This window comes from Procambarus clarkii, chromosome 18 (assembly GCF_040958095.1).
Source record: "Procambarus clarkii isolate CNS0578487 chromosome 18, FALCON_Pclarkii_2.0, whole genome shotgun sequence".
Lineage (NCBI taxonomy): Eukaryota > Metazoa > Arthropoda > Malacostraca > Decapoda > Cambaridae > Procambarus > Procambarus clarkii.
In genome coordinates, this window is record NC_091167.1 from 6,170,330 (window position 1) to 6,183,615 (window position 13,286).

Sequence of the window (13,286 nt, forward strand, 5' to 3'; positions counted from 1 at the left end):
CGCAGTGAGAGGTGAGTGACTGTTGGCATTCTTATGTCAAGGAATTTTTTATACTGAAGTATCAATGAACATTTATACTGGTATATGTTATTGCATTCAAATGCTGATTTTCTATATATACATTATCTTGCTGATAGTGCAACAGTGTATGTAGGCTTGACCAACTTGAGGAGGTTAATGGTATCAGGTGGCGAACCAGGAGATAGGATACCACTTGACAAGCTGATAATAGAGTTCTGATGGTGTTGGAGTGCAACCTGATTGTGATATTATAGAGTATAGGATTCATTATTATTATATGTGTGTATGTATCGTGTATGTGCTTTGTTCAGTAAATGTGTCACAATTTGCTGGTGTTTGCCCTTGTCCTAGTGAGGCTTCCCAGGAGGTAGTAAAGAAGGAGAGAGAGAGAGGAAGAACCAAGAACCACTGCTGTGGACAGGGTAGGAGGTAATACTAGTAAGTCATAGGGGGATTGAGGAGATCATATCTCATAAGGAGAGAGTGGGGAGTCACAGCGGCTCGAGTGGGTGTGTGCACGTGACGACGAGGCTAAGTGTTGGAGCCGCATCCCCTGAACGTGTGACGTTGAGCCCCTCTCCAAGAGCCAGAAGCGCCAAGGGTGATCTCCTAGTATAAGCACTCTACCGAGTTGTGGGTTGGGTTGTCCGTAGAGGAAGATCAACGACGACTACACCAACCAACCCACAGTCTATAATATGTGGTTGCATTGGGCTCTTCTGTTCCTCGACGAAAGCGCGCTCCGAGGGATCGGTCGCACAGCAGGGGCCCCCCTGGGAAGAGGATCGAGGCTTCGGGTGGTGTGCCTTTGGCTGGTGCTCCTCCCTCCGCTTCTCCAGTGGTTCCTCCTCCCCCTTCGGAAGCGGGATCTGGGGATGAGCGGGGCATTGAGCGTGGTGTCGGGCTCGGGGCGGCGGAGGCAGGGAAAAAACTGTGGATGGTGTCCTCGACGCCTGGGGCGCCCTCTTCGCATGGTGTCTCCCCTGTGATTTTGAAGGCGGTTCCTGGCCGGTCGTCTTCCAGGGTGCGGCAGGGGGTTGAGCCTGGTGGTGTGGATGTGCCTCCCGCTGCGGGTGCGGTTGTGTCCCCTGGGGGACGCGTTGGGTTGGGGGTGTCCTGAGGTTCTCCCGATGGCGCCCTCTGTTGTCTGTGCGTCTTTGCATGTTCGTGGTTTAAATGATCTTGGGGTCCAGTTGGGCCTGTTGGATGGTGTGTGTGTGTGTGTGGTTGTTTTGTTTCTGTTGTGGTTGCTCCTGTGGGTGTGTGTTCGTTTGGGTGTGCTTGTGTGTGGGTGTGGTTTTTATGTTTTCCCTGGCTCCTGCGTGGGCCTTTTTGTTTGCCTTGTATGGGTTTTATGGTCTGTGCATTTTTGTTCTTTATGGTATGTATGCTTATATGCTCCTATGTCTTTGGAGCGTGCCTCTTCTGTATTTTGTGACTTTCTGTGTGAGGGTTGGGGTGCCCGGGTTATGTGTTGTCCTCCCCCCCCCCCTTTTCATGTACTACTGTTCCTGTGTTATGAGTGTTCTTTTTGCCATTACTGATTGTTATTTCTCTTTTTATGTGCCATGTACTTTGCCTTGGGCTATTTATGTCTTATTTATCTGTTCTTTCTTGATTTGTGTTTTGTGTTCTGCCTTTGTATTCTGTCTTTTTAATTATGCATGAGGAAACGGAGTAAGAAACAAGAAATGTACTCAGTTATTTCTGTTTGACTTTCAATGTTCTATATTTCCATGTTTTTTGTTTAATGTAGTTTTGTAATTTTGCCTCTTAGGGGTTTCGGAGGCCTGTTGTTCTGTACTTTTATGCACCTGTGTTTGGGTTGTTGGGCTGGGCTTGTATGTGCGTTCTCCTTTTGTATTTCTGTACTTACGGTTGTGTGGATGTGCCTATGTTTTATGTTATTTCTATTGTGTGCTATTTATGTCATGTTCTGTTTTTTGTGGTAAATACTGTCCCCGTTTCTGGGTTCTCTTTTTTTTTTGTGCCTTGTGTCATGTGTTTTATTTCTTGGTTTTTGTTGGGTATGTTTAGTGTATCCGTGGTTTACTTCCTTTGTTATATTGTCCTGTGTATGTTCTTAACTTGTTCTTTCGGCGGGTGTCTGTTTTGTACATTGTGTTTTCTTTTATAAAAATAAAAAAAAACAAAAAATTACTCCTTGTGTGGTAGTGATCAGTCAAGATCAACCAATCCTCATAAGAAAATTGCAAAATTTACTTCTGTACAGTATTGCTAGGTGCATCAAGACATAAGTGTACTTGCAACAGAGTCGAATAACACAACTACGTTACCAACAGCTCAATTAAAATTAATTACCAAGGGATCTAGAATTTCCACTCGTGGTCTCTTTGACCAAGGTTCGCAGAAAACCTTTATTTCTCAACAGCTAGTGGATTAGTTGAAACTGAAGCCTATTGCTCGAGTGAATTTGAATATCTCTGGGTTTCTAACCAATAGTGGACCTCGTGACTACCAGGTTGTTAAAGTCTTGATACGTTTAGGAGGCTGCACCAGCCCAATTCAAGCCATAGTCGTTGACAAGATCCCCTCAGATTTACATGTTACAGGTCTTGCTCAAACAGTCAAATTTCTTAAACGCAGCAGTATTAGGCTAGCGGATCATAAAATAAATACAGACTGTCTCAACGATGTAGGTATTCTTATTGGAGCTGACTTTTATTATAGATTTATTACTGGATGCACCAGGCAACGAGGTGTAAACTTGTTACTGTCAGCTGGGGGTAAACTACTCACAGGACCTGTATTGATTCAACAACATTATAAATCTACTGATAATCGACCAACTAATTCAATAGTGGCGAGACTAGGCCTAGAGCAGTCACCACTACATGACAGAGACGAAACTGAGGATGATGAGTCCAATCCCCCTGTTCACAAATTATGGGATTTGGACACCTTAGGCATAGTCCCTGATCAATGCAGTCCAAATGACACATGGACGTATCAACAATATCTTTATACTGTGATTTTCCATGATAATCAATATTGGGTGAGACTCCCGTGGAAGCTGAACCACCCACAGCTTCCAGTAAATTATTTCATGGCCTCAACCCAATTAAATTCTCAATTAGCTAGGCTACGGAAGCAACCAGATAAATTGCAACTGTATCATGCTTTAATACAGCAACAACTTACTAACAAATTTATAGAAGTTGTTGAAGAAGACAACCATAAGACAGGCCATTATTTGCCACATCATGCTGTCCTGAAAGATTCAGTTACAACACCAATCAGGATTGTATTTAATTGTAGTGCCAAATTAAAGGCAGACAGCGTGTCACTAAATGATTGTCTACAAACTGGACCTAGCCCAAACTGGACCTTGGGGGCCTCGTAGCCTGGTGGATAGCGCGCAGGACTCGTAATTCTGTGGCGCGGGTTCGATTCCCGCACGAGGCAGAAACAAATGGGCAAAGTTTCTTTCACCCTGAATGCCCCTGTTACCTAGCAGTAAAATAGGTACCTGGAAGTTAGTCAGCTGTCACGGGCTGCTTCCTGGGGCTGGAGGCCTGGTCGAGGACCGGGCCGCGGGGACACTAAAAAAAGCCCCGAAATCATCTCAAGATCTCAAGAAGATTAGCCTAACCCAAAGACTACAAGATTTCTTATTACGATTTCGCTCTGGTGTTTTCGCCTATACGGCCGACATTAGTAAGGCCTTTTTAAGAGTAGGCTTACAAGAGATGGATCGTGATTTTACTAAATTTCTCTGGGTGAAAGATCCACAGGATCCTAATAGCGAAATCATTACTTCTAGTTTTGCCTCAGTACTGTTCGGAGCGACATCTTCACCATTCTTACTCCAGGCTACTCTGGATAAACATCTTAAGAAGTCTAATAGCCCCTACAAGACTGAGATTAGGAACAATTTATACGTTGACAATTTTCAAGGAACCACTAATGATGAGAATAAATTAGTGGAAATCTACCATGAGGCTAATCGTGAACTGTTGGGAGCTAACATGCCCCTACAGTTGTGGGCCTCCAGTAATAAGCAACTCAACCAAATAATCAAGGAAGAATTCCCTAATTATAAGGTACCTCACAAATTGAAAGTCTTAGTGGAATACTTCCACAGACGAATTGAATATCAAGTCGGTGGATTTCAATCATTCACCTCTAACCATGAGAAAATTACTCTCCTATGTCAGCAAGCCATTTGACCCTTTAGGCCCACTCAGTCCTATTCTAATTAAGGGTAAACTCCTTATGCAGGAGTGCTGGCAAAGGAATTTGAGGTGGGATGAAACGTTGCCGGAGGATCTCAAAGAAAAATGGCAGCAGTTGATTCCTGATTACAACAAACTTAGTATTCTACAGTTTCCCCGAAATACCTTAGGACTAAATTTACCCACAAATTTACATGTATTCTGCGATGCTTCAGGAAAAGCGTATAACTCAGTAGCCTATCTAGTTAATACTCAACAATTATTTTTGCTTATATCTATGGCCAGGGTAGCCCCGATTAAAAGGAGGTCACTACCCCAAATGTAATTAACTGCCTTATTAGTAGGTGTAAGACTGGCTCATTGCCTGATCAAAACCCTCAGTAATGTTCACCTTGGTGAAATAGTAGTGTGGTCAGACAATGAGGCAGAATTGCAGTGGGTAAAAAACGACAACAACAAAACTCCCTATGTCAGCAATCGAGTAAGGGAAATTCGAGAATTGTTTGCTGGTTATAAATTAAGACATGTCCCAACCAAGGACAATCCAGCTGACTATTTATCCAGAGGTTTGACTTTAAAACAATTAGGTAAAACCGAGATGTGGTTTAATGGACCCCAGTGGCTAGTTAGTGGTCAGTGGCCCCAACAGAAGCCGCAAGTTATTGTGACCAATATCACTACCCCTGTTGTGGATCTAGAACCCCCTCGAATTTTAGCTATCAATCCTCACCGTTATTCCAATTTAAGCAAATTACTAAGAGTTACAGAAATGGTATTTGATTTCATCAACAAGATGGGGATCAAGTATCGATTTCCTAGTTCCACCAAATATTGGGTCAAACAAGCTTAACAAGAGACATGGGAAGGAATATGAACATCTCCCAGAAAGGTTGAGTAAGTCTCTGGGTATCTGGCTTGACTCAGACAACTATAACATTTTGAGATGCGGCGGACATCTGCTACACGCAGAAATAAATTTAGATACGAAGAATCCTATACTTCTTCCACGTCACCACATCATTACTAAACTCATAGTTTTACATTACCATGAGCATAATAAATGGCATGGTGGAGTATTAGATACTCTTACTGAAATCAGTCAACGTTTTTGGCTTCCCCAAGGTCGCCAAACTGTCAATTCTTTAATCAAGTCTTGTGTAATCTGCAAGAGATATGATGCTCAAGTGTGTCCTTATCCAGGTCCACCGCCCCTACCTAAGGAGTGAGTCGTCCACCTTTGTCCCTTTGAAACCACAGGTGTCGACTATACAGGAGCACTAATTTTAACAGGCACACCGGACAAGATTCCAGTGAAAGCCTACATTTGCCTTTTCACGTGTGCTACCACACGTGGAGTACATTTAAAAGTCACTTCTGACATGAGTGCAGAAGCCTTTCTGCAAGCCTTTCGCAGATTTGCTGCACGAAGGTCTTGCCCAAAATTAATGATCTCAGATAATGGATCTAACTTCGTTGCAGGAGAAGCTTGCTTACAAGAAATATGGAACCATCCAGAAGTACACTCTGTGCTCAAACAGAGACAATGCTATTGGAAATTTATTCCTCCAAGAGCACCATGGCACGGCGGTTTTTACGAAAGAATGGTGGGAACTGTTAAGAAATACCTAAGAAAAACCTTACACCGGCAGAAAATTAATCTCACCGAGTTACAGACCCTTGTCTTGGAAATTGAAGCACAAGTCAACAACAGACCTCTGAACAAATCCACAAGGGCCGTGACGAGGATTCGAACCTACGTCCGGGAGCATCCCAGACACTGCCTTAATCGACTGAGCTACGACAGGGAAAAAGGGTTGAAACCGAAGTTCTACTGAACTTACTGGATCCCGTAGCCTCTCCGAGGCACAAACCAGGATTTTACACAACCCCCCCTGCACCCGAGCTATGTCAATAGGCCGTTCTCCCTTTGTTCATTTGATGCATCACGTTAGTTTGATCTCTGTGTGTAATGATGTAAGGGCGAAGAGGGAGAACGGCCTATTAACATAGCTCGGGTGCAGGGTGGGGGGGGTTGTGTAAAATCCTGGTTTGTGCCTCGGAGAGGCTACGGAATCCAGTAAGTTCAGTAGAACTTCAGTTTCAACCCTTTTACCCTGTCGTAGCTCAGTCGATTAGGGCAGTGTCTGGAATGCTCCCGGACGCAGGTTCGAATCCTCGTCACGGCCCTTGTGGATTTGTTCATTTGATGCATCACGTTAGTGGAATCTCTGTGTGTAATGATGTGAGGGAGAACGGCCTATTGACATAGCTCGGGTGCAGGGGGGGGAGTTGTGTAAAATCCTAGTTTGTGCCTCGGAGAGGCTATGGGATCCAGTAAGTTCAGTAGAACTTCGGTTTCAACCCTTTTACCCTGTCATAGCTCAGTCGATTAAGGCAGTGTCTGGGATGCTCCCGGACGCAGGTTCGAATCTTCGTCACGGCCCTTGTGGATTTGTTCATTTGATGCATCACGTTAGTGTGATCTCTGTGTGTAACAGACCTCTAACCTACTTAGCAGAAGATTTCTCCCAAAGAGAACCCCTAAGCCCCTCTCATTTGATTCATGGTGGTCTTCTGAGCCATCTAATATCTCTAGGAGACGAGGATCCAGCTGACCCTTTGTGTGTCAAAGCAAGTGACTTAGTGGAGAGTTATAGACACCTTTCAGGAGTAATAGAGAAATGGAATGAGGTCTGGATACGTGAATATTTAACTGCTTTAAGAGAATATCATTATGGAGCTGCAAGCCTATACAATAAAGTTCAACTTAAACCAGGTGGTCTTGTCCTAGTAGACAGTGATGGACCCAGGTCAGATTGGCCTATAGGTAAAATTGTTGACATCCATCCTGATCGCCATGGTATTTTACAAATTGTTAAAAGTTCAGTGTCGAGGCACTACTACCTTGAAAACACTTGAAAACTACCTTGAAATTAATACCTTTAGAGTTAGCAGAACACGAGTGTTCTACAGATATACCTGTAACCCAAGTTTCAGAGAACAATGATTCTACTCAACCGAGAACAAGACCATCAAGAGTCGCTGCTCAGAACTGAAAAAGAAACTTAAACAATATTTTGATTCTATTCAGGAGTAGATAACTTATCATTTAAACTTGAGGTGACCACGCTGATGCAGTGATGAGTTGATGTCCAGTAATTAGTTACGAGTCATAGTGACCCTGGACAGTAGCCTCACTGTATTGATGAGGTCTCCTTAATCTTAAATGAACCAATTATTCATAATTTATTTTTGTTAATATCCTTCTGTCTCTTACAAAGGAATTATGCAATAATTTTCAATGTTTATTTACGTCCTTATGTTGACTTAGTCATCTACCACAGATTCCGGACATTCATTAGGTGCGTACTAACCTACTAACCCATGAATATAACTTCAGGATAGAGAAACAGGTGTACGTTAGTACTAATACCTGAACTACGACCCGAGTTTTCTCTCCCCGGAGTTATGTTGGAAATAACCAACATTTTATACATCTTTGTATTTTATGCAACCTTTGTATTAACCACCAGTAGTTACTAAAATTACTAACTTGTAGATTTAATCATTATCATGATTTAATTAAACATATTGCCAGATTCTTCCTAGTCAGCGTGACGACATGAGGAACGACAGGCAGTAACATGAATTCTCTCCACATTTAGTTGGATTTATAACAGAGTCCAGTTTATCATAGCCTTTACTAAAAATAATTCTTACTAATACGTTTAATTTCGTAGTATACTACTACTTACTGGAACTCCCTTATTTAGTTGCTATTAATCATTCTAGAGGAAATTACTTTAATGTAAATGATTTTACTTTAATTTCCTCGATTAGCTGCACAACTTTAATAAATTAATTTATGTTACGCAAAATTCTAATTTATCATAGAAGAATATAATGTGATATTAATACTCTTCACTACCTCTTCCTTCCTTAGTCAATTGCGATATATACATATCCATTTACGCTCGAGATGACTATCAAGAGCCGCGCATGTGCAATGAGGAAGACGGGAGAGCGTCACGAGAGGACGAGATAGCACGGCTCGGACGCCATTGATAGCGTTTAGCAGAGCTACGTTTTGATCCTACTTATTTCGCTCCCACGACCAGTAGAGCGGTGCCACGTTATCTGGCATAATAGCCGTGTCCCAGACTAGCATATCTGCAATTCCAAAGTCAACGCCTTTCAAGCAGCAGCTGGAGGACGAAGAATTGCTCAAGTCTCCACATCAACGGACACGCGGCTCGGCAGCTAGGTTAACCTGTTTGTTATCATGTGGCCACAGTTAACATTTAGGCTAGTTGTCGTTAGGCCGTATATAAAATAATAAAATCCCGTACGTGTCTTTAGTAAATTTACCATCTAAATAGATGATTATGTACATTGTTTTCTGCAGAAAGAATTTACTGTGCTTGAATATAAATTGCACAGATATTGGCTGAAGATTTCAACAGTTATCCTTATAATTTAGGATGCATTTGTAGTTACCCGTTATGTAGAAGATTTCTACAATGTAATTGCCTTTCAGTACCAAGGCGACGACAACCGAGGTGCTAGGCTTCCCCACCTTCATGTGCAACAATTTGCCCTATGCAACACGTCGTCGGTGGAGTGTGGCAACCGATTACACTTCTCTAGATTTACAGCTAAGCTGTCCCTTTTTTATCTGTAGCAATAACTCTGTAGTTACAGTAGTGATCTCCCAAAGAGATCTGTTATATTAACCCATTGATCTATATGTACTGTACTATTCTATCCAGTAGTAAATTGAGGTGTATTTACCTCCAATTAATCTATTCCAATCAACCTTATTTACTTTCATATTTTATTTACTCTGGTGAAGAACCAGCACCAGAATAATGCTAGGGATGTATTAATCTTTTAGCATGTAACCCCCCAATTTTATGTAGGTTAATTTGACTCCATTTATATAAGAAATACAGTTTCACTAAGATCCAATAGGATACTAGTTCTTGGGATCAGTTTTTCCATTGTCTTATTTTGTTTTCCACTTTTTCTCAAAAAGTGGAGGACCTTCATAGCTATCGAAGTATATATTTAATTATTAGTTATTGGAGTCAGGTTTTCCCCCACAACTAGTACACCACTACTAGTACACCAACAACGAACACAACAACAATGAACACTACAACAACAAACACTACAACAACAAACACTACAACAACGAACACTACAACAACGAACAATACAACAATGAATACTACAACAACAAACACAACAACAACAAACACTACAACAACAAACACACCAACAACGAACATTACAACAATGAACACTACAACAATGAACACTACAACAATGAACACTACAACAATGAACACTACAACAACGAACACTACAACAATGAACACTACAACAATGAACACTACAACAATGAACACTACAACAATGAACATTACAACAACAAACACTACAACAACGAACACTACAACAATGAACACTACAACAACAAACACTACAACAATGAACACTATAACAATGAACACTACAACAACGAACACAACAACAATGAACACTACAACAACGAACACTACAACAATGAACACTACAACAACAAACACTACAACAATGAACACTAGAACAACAAACACTACAACAACGAACACAACAACAATGAACACTACAACAACGAACACTACAACAATGAACACTACAACAACGAACACTACAACAATGAACACTACAACAATGAACACTACAACAATGAACACTACAACAACGAACACTACAACAAAGAACTATTGAACTTCAATACAATGAAGCATTGGTGTGACATTGTCCAGCTGTAGGACCCTGCCTTTGTGGTGGTGATCCTGGACGGGTCCTGCCACCCGAGCCAAACCTCAACACTTCCAAGCTAACTATATTTCCTCCATCTCTGATAGTCATCTAACCCCATCACTCTTTTCACAGATTAAACCATCTTTTATAGACCTTAGCCTGGTTGCTTGGTGCTTTTCCTGATTGTTTCCTCTGCCTAATAGATATTTCCAGAGGAAAGATGAGTAAGATTATTATTGTGGTAGTGTTAGTGGTGGGGATGATGGGAAAATGTGCCCAGTGGCAAATGGCTGGGGAATCCTAGAGCAGGAACCAACTGCTCCAGCTGCGGCAGTAGGTGAAGGACTACCAAGAGGACAACACTGGAGTAGGACGCCAGGCGCGGCAGGTTGCTGTCGATCTCAACCTGCTCCCACCTCTGCCCACTTGTGACCCTTCACTCCTACAGGATCAACGGCTAGACTCCCTCCTGGACCACCTGCCTCTAGTGGGCACACACCGGCGGCAACAACACACACGCATGCAGGTGGAGGGCCTCAAGGCCTTCCTGCTGCAGGTGGGAGAGGAGCCCAAGACCCAGCCTCCCGAAGGATGGTTCAGCTGGAAAATAGCAGTGATTTTCGTGTCCGTCCTTCTCTATCTCTGCCTTAACAGTGGGTCAGGCCTACACTCTACGCCCACTCTAGTAGGGAGTACTACTTCCACGAAGCTAAATCTCTCTCCCACGAAGCCTGATCACACACCCTCACATACCGTTAAAACCCAAAAACAGACAGGTGCAACACCACAACAACAACACCACAACAACAACCACACCCAATAGAACAACAACACCCACAACAACAACAACACCCACAACAACAACAACATCAACAAAAGCAACAACAACAACAGCAACAACAACAACAACAAGGACAAACAAAGGCTTAAACAAAACGATTACGTCGTGGATAACCTGCCCCAGAAAGTTTTAGGGTGCAATTATTGGCTTTAAAGGAAAAAGAATCTAAGATCTTGAGGTCCAATTCAATGTACTTATCTGGCTCAATTGGTGTGAAGGGAGAGCAGAGATCTAAGGGTATGATGCGACAAACATCGAAAGGTGCGAAGACGCCCTCCTCGAGATAATGAAGAGCGGCGCAAAATGAGACAAGGCCTACCTCGGACAACGGGAGTGGTAGTCCCGTTGTTGACAGCGGGAGTGGTAGCGACGCTACGTGTCCTGTTGTTGGCAACGGGAGTGGTGTGTGTGTGTGTGTGAACACTTTGTTGTGCTTGCGGGGGTTGAACTCTGGCACTTTGGTCCCGCCTCTTAACTGTCAATCAACTGGTGTACAGATTCCTAAGCCTACTGGGCTCTATCATATCTAAATTTGAAACTGTGTATAGAGTCAGCATCCATCACATCACTGTCTAATGCATTCCACCTGTTAACTACTCTGACACTGAAAAAGTTCTTTCTAGCGTCCCTGTGGCTCATTTGGGTACTCAGTCGCCACCTGTGTCCCCATGTTCGAGTACCACCCGCTTTAAACTTTTTATCCTTATCTACCCCGTCAATTCCTCTGAGAATTTTGTAGGTAGTGATCATGTCTTCCCTTACTCCTCTGTCTTCCAGTGTCGTGAGGTGTATTTCACGGAGCCTTTCCTCGTAACTCATGCCTCTTAGTTTTGGGACTAGCCTAGTGGCAAACTTTTCAAGCTTCGTCTTGTGCTAGACAAGGCTCTATGCTGGGGCTGCATACTCTAGTCTTACATGTGCCGTATACAAGATTCTGAATGATTCCTTACACAGGTTCCTGAAGGCTTCGCGTATACCGCAGATGTAATTCTTTTTATGTGGGCTTCAGGAGACAGTTATGGTGTTATATTAATTAGATCTTTCTCTCTGTCCGTTTCAGGAAGTACTTCATCTCCCATTCTGTATCCGGTGTCTGGCCTCCTGTTTCCACCGCCATGTTTGTGTACTTACCTATTAGTACTCACCTATTTGTGCCTGCAGGATCGAGCATTGACTCTTAAATCCCGCCTTTCGAGCCATCGGTTGCTTACAGCAATGACTCCGGTCATATTTCACTGTCATATCTAGTTTTAAAGTAATGAATAGAATTTGCTTCCACAACCTTTTCCTTAAGAGCATTCCATTTTTCCACTACTCTCGCGCTAAAAGAAAACTTCCTAACATCTCTGTGACTCATCTGAGTTTCCAGCTTCCACCCATGTTCCCCCCCCCCCCTCGTTCTATAACTATTTTCTGTGAACATTTCGTCTATTTCCACTCTGTCAATTCCCTTGAGTATTTTATATGTTCCTAACATATCACGTTGTTGAACTCAGTCGTTGTTGATCCTTCTTTCTGGACAACCCAACCCACAACTCGGTAGAGTGCTTATACTTCACTAGGAGATCACACTAGGCGCTTCTGGCTCTTGGAGAGGGGATCAACGTCACACGTTTAGGGGATGCGGCTCCAACACTTAGCCTCGTTGTCTCTCTACATACTGTGAGAGTGGACTCCCCCGTTGGGCATCTCTGCCTTGCCCGGCAGCCCTCACTCACTCTGGGAGGGTCCTCCTCCATCAAGAGCTGGGCTCCCTCAGTCACCTGCCAGCGCTCAGAGGGGACGGACGTCGCTCCGTGTTCCTCCCTCTCCACTCTCTTATTTTAGGCCTTCTGCCTTATCAAAACATGTCTAACTTATCAATAAACATTGCTACTGTCGATGGGCACACAACCAACTACTAAGTAATTGCTATAGACTAGCTAAAAATCGTGCTTACCACAGATTGTCTGGTCGAGGGCGCTCCTCCCTCTGACAGAGTCTGGTCAGGGCACTCCCACGGCCCACGATAATGTCTCAGGGCGGCTTAATAAACACTCCTCGCCGTCCAGGACTTGAGACCATAACGTTCCCAGCTCGATTACACAGCTGGCACGTCTGTACACTTCTCTTCTCTTGGAGATATATCACCAGGGGTTCCTTTCTGACAGGAGCTTAAACGGAGCACAGCTTCCCCCAGCGATGTCTGGCACTCAAGTGATGTCAAAGCCCTCCAGAAACGAGTCTCATGGATCCAGCAAAATATCCACATCTCCTAACCAGTCATTTATCTATTTTCTTATTTACTGCCCATAATCTCAAATTGTTCATCAAATCCAACCAACTATTTTACATCGGTGTGTTCACTTCCATATTTCCTGGACCTTCTAGTTAGGTCAGGCTTGATAGAATAATTCTCAAGGGGAGACTCGTTTTTT